This window comes from Falco cherrug, chromosome 13 (assembly GCF_023634085.1).
Source record: "Falco cherrug isolate bFalChe1 chromosome 13, bFalChe1.pri, whole genome shotgun sequence".
Taxonomy (NCBI): Eukaryota; Metazoa; Chordata; class Aves; order Falconiformes; family Falconidae; genus Falco; species Falco cherrug.
The window spans coordinates 7351157-7356127 of NC_073709.1; positions in this window are offsets into that span (position 1 = coordinate 7351157).

Here is a 4971-nt window from a genome sequence, read left to right on the forward strand (position 1 = left end):
GTCAGATGCGCTCACCAGCTGAACTGTAACTAGCTTCGAAGAGATGACATTCATCTGAGGTGTTAACGCACTCCAAGATTTCTTGATTGAATCTTGACTTAAATTTTAACAAGCACATGCAACAGGTTTACGGTATGTGTTTGACAGAAAACTTACAAGTATATCATGCGTGTATTTAATTCTGTTTTCTGGCTGTGCACGTTTCAGTTATGAATATTGCCATTTTGTTGCAGCCAGATTTTGGGGAGAAGGAAGCGATGATTACCTGAACTAGAAACAACCCTCCCAAAGCATAGTGCAAGATGTGGCTGACTCTGCAGTGTGCACAGGAGCAAGGCAGCACACTGCGCTCACCGCACACCTCTCTCTCTGCTGCAAGAAAACCAGAACGCCTGTGTTTTGCTCACTGTTTGTTATTTGCAGCAGGCAGACGAAGGGATGCGATGCAATGCAATAGAAGTACAGCTGTGCCTCACTCCCCCCACTCATCTGGCATTTCAAGTGACTTGATTTTTTCATTCTTTGGCAAGGCTGAAGAATTCAAATAACATCAAGTTAAATACACATATACCTCGTGAAAACTACAGCCGTCTTCCTTGCTGCTGCTTTATACAACTAGGAACACAACGTTCTGCCAAGAGCAAGAAAAATGCTTACGATTCAAAGGAGATTGTCGAGTACCTATGGAGGGGTATCTCAGGGGCTGAGGCAAGAAGGATGGTGCCAGCTGGAAGCTCAGTCTCAGGAATCGTTCAAAGGGAACGACGGCACGGAGAGATTTGCAGCCATTTCTCTAACTGCTTTCCCAGATGAGGGCATCTCAGATGAAGCTGTACAGGGTGCATACAAGGTCATTTTTCTAGCTGGTCAGAATATTCCTGGAAGGAATTACTGGAAATGAATATCAATGTACATACAACTGCACCACGGGGCACTCATCACACATCAGTGTCAGACACTATTTAAATGCAAACTGGCTTAACATTGACATTTCTCTGCGCTCCCAGCACAGAACTGAGGACATGTCTGCTTTCATTTATTTAAACTTTGCACCGCCTGTATTAAAACCAGGTATTTATCCCAGCGCATGAGACAGTGAGTGTTGCACGATAGCTAAACATTTTAATACGCGCAGCTGAATTCAACCATAATGAATTCAAAGCTTTTAATGTTGGAAAGTTGCACAAAAATTGCTGAAGGCAGTGACACTGTTCCACCACTGCTCTCCCCTGCCCCATTTCACAAAACCTGTATTTACTTTAAAAAAGCTAAGCTCTTCGAAACACTTGCCACCTTGATCTTTCTCTCTCCCTCTCCACTTTTATGTTCACTTGCCACATTCACACCGTATCAGTGACTTCACTGGCCGTTATTTGCCACTCAGGCTAAAAGTTCCTCCTCCCTCCCCTGTGATGACGGTGCTCCCCCTCGATGTGGCATCCACACGCCAAAGCCCAGCTGGGGTCGCTGACTCCTGGCTGCAGCCCAGCTAGTGTGCCCTGGGAAGCTCCACAGACTTCAGGAGTTCACCAGGAGCTGGAAAGTCTTCTACTCCAGCAGGGCCCCGCCTTTGCCGCCACAGGCCACTTTATGAGCTCTGACATGGTGGAAGGTGCCGGTATCAGCACAAGGGAAGTCGCTCAAGAATCCATCAATCTGCTGCGGGACTACCTGGCCTCTCACCCAGGAGAGCCCAGCCAGCATCTCGCCAGCACAGCTGGGAGTGCGGGACACTGACACAGACCAGTTCCGACACAGCTTCCCTCCAAGTAACCGGCTTCTCACTCTAACATACCCCTCTGGATGCGAGGTTCCTCTGGCCGCTTAATGAAGCATCAGCTGTCTGAACCTTAACTTTGAAGCGAAAGAACAGCACCTGACTCAACAGCAAAGAGTTTGCCCAAGCAGCCACAGTAAACCTCACCGATAAAAGTCAATGTACAACTCAATGTGAGCTGTCAGATGCGATTAGGGCAGAGGGAAAACCACCAAAAACAACCAACCAACAAAAAAAATAATCAGGGTGGTGTTAACATCCTCTCCCACATCTTCTGCTTCTCACTTGTTCCTTTGGCAGGCACTGGAGAATCACTGATGGAGAATGGTGTTGCCTACCTGGAGCTCGGATGGACCAGGCTCTGCAAGGAAACTTTGCACTCTAGTTCAAAAGCGGTACCGCAAATTCTGGAAGAACCACCCCGCAGATGGCTATTAAACACAGAGATACAACTTCTGGCTTCAGAAGCTGTCCAATCAAAAGCCAAAACAACATTGTAAGAAATATCACAACATGCTTGTCCTTACGTACGTTATTCACTAGAGAAAGAGATCACTACGCAGCGGTTTAGTCTGAGCCACCGTGTCCTACTGCAGGACCAGAGGGACAGTGCTGATGGTCTCCTGTCAACATGCAAAAACCTCCACAGGTGAAGGATGAGCCAGCTGGGATTTTCTCACTTCACTGAACTGCAGTAAACATTAACTGGAAAAGTTAACTGCAGTATATAGTTTACATACTGCAGCGTCCCGGCGATTACCTATTTCTAAAGACTATTGTGCAAAGCTGTTTTATCAAGTAACTTACATAAGAAAACAGTTATTTTGACTTCCAAATTCCCCATGAACTTTGGTGAATTTCTCCAAATGAAGTCAGAAATAGCTATTTACAGATTGTGAAGTCTTTTCAGTGAGCATCCTGCATCAATCAGTGACAGCTGAACCAATTTACTTCAGCCCCCTCCAAGTCACTCTGAAGAACCAACAGAAAAATATTTGTTGTCCATCCCCGCCCCCCTTCCCCCCATCACCAGCAGCCATCTATACCTTCAGCACAGGACTGAGTCAAAAACGATGGACCTGTGGCAGGGATGAGGACAATTTCTTGGCCGTCCAGCACAGACAGTGAGCAGGTAGCTCTAAGAAGCCCCTGGACACCTATTTTGAGAAGTCAGTTGGGAAGTCAGGGGGCCGCTGGGGTGGAGGGAGACCCAAGCATCAAGCATTGGACCGGTTCTCCTGGAAGGTTCTGGATGATTAAGTAAATGAAAGCAATCCAGCGGAGAACTACAAAGAGGTTTGCAGCGTGATTTTTGGCCCCCCAACTGCACAGCCATAACCAGACGTAAAAAGTGCCCTTACAAAGCACAGTCTTCCCGTGCCCTTGTGTGTGGGTCTGACAAACGCTGTGAATGACCACTCATTTCTGCATCCTCCCCAAGCACGTCAGCTACTGGCACAACCCGCGCCAAGACAGTTGGCGGCGCCTGCGTTCAGCTCCCACGTCCACCCGGAATTCAGACTAACAGATCTGAGTTTAAAGCACTAGTGCAGGCTCTGACAAATCCTAATGAGCCAAGAAAAACTGTCTTTCCATACAAAATGGAAATTTAAATATAAGTATTTGATTACTAAATCCCCGTTTGCTCTCTGTGCGTTCAAACATGGAGCTTTGCTTTCTTCTCAGGACAAACAAAATGAAAGTAAAGCAAACAGGTTTTTAAATGTTTTTCTACTGGGAAAGAAATGAAGACATTTGCTTAAAAGAAGTAGTTGCTACAGTCCTCATTAAACCCAACTCTACTTATTCCCCTGTAAGGAAGGGAATAAAAAAAGGTATCAGCAGACTTGGTTCCCCAGCAAGTGAGCTTACAACCGAACTGCTGGTACATGAAGGGTTAGGAGTGGAAAGATAAGCAGAAAATTGGAGAAAAGGCAGGCAGCTCCTGGGAAGAGCTGCAAAAGCAACCTAAGGGACAGGCACAGTTTCCTCCCGTGCAGCCCTTCACAGCTGAGCACCCTGGCGTGTTCTGTGTGCACATGTGGGGGTGGGTAATAGAGAAGGGAAAAAGAGGATCCAGTTCCTTCCCTCTACCGTACTGTGTCCAAGCCACGCAGCTTTTTCACTTTCAATGTGTAATCATGTCCTAGGAGGAGGCACACACTACTCCACAGCCCTGCTGCTGGAGCTGGGAGTTATCACTGGTCCAGTTCAAAAATCCAAGGTAGAAACAAGATTTTCTACCACTCCAGTACAGCCAGAGTCACTTATGATTTCCTCTATAAAAATAGAGCTTATGTTTGTCTGATTGCTTAAATAATTTTCAAAACCCAATCAGATTTTGCCCTGTAGTATTCCACCTGCCTATCTTCATGGAGAAAATTTCACATGCTCACATCATGAGACAAAACAAGCAGCAGCTGATTAAATAGTAAAACAATAAAATGCTTCCAAGGACTTCATTTGACATTATTCCCCCTTCAACTTTATGTCAGGAAATCGATGCAATAGCAAGGACACCCGCAGTGAATGGCAGATCACCCAGCCTCTGCAGCAGCGGTGTTCACAACAACAGGCAGTTCGGGAAACCCACCTGAGAAGGAATCAGCACACTGGACCCAGCAGCCGGTCGTGTCATTGACAGATGTGGCAACAACAGCTCCTGGTGGTCACATCCCCCTCCAGCACAGCTGGCCCTAAGGCCCGTTTCCTTAGCAAGGACTGAACTACAACCAGATGTGCCGTTTAGATCCGTACACTGCTGCTGGACGTCTGTAGGAGAAACGTACCGCTGTCCTCCAGATCCCAGAGAGTTAGCACACAATGTACAGAGTTTGTGGATTTTGTCAGGGCAGGGGGGAAACTAACCTAACAGAGGCCCAGAGGTGCAGCTCTCCGGGGTGCGGTTACACTGTGCCTGGCAGCCCACATTTGAACCCCTGTAGACCTTCGAGTGCGTCCTGCTCAACCCCGAGTTACACAGGGAAACCCTCAGTCTAGGCATGCTGCTTCCAAGCGTCTTCTCACTCATGGAAGAGGAAAGCAATTCATTAATGTACAGGTTTGGTTTAAAGAGTTTAAGGCATCTTCACAAGTCACACCCTCTATTATTAATTGGAAGATCAGCATTAAAAAAAAAATCTTTTGCTAGTTACATAGATGAGCCATCTACACACTGAGAACAACTACAAGAA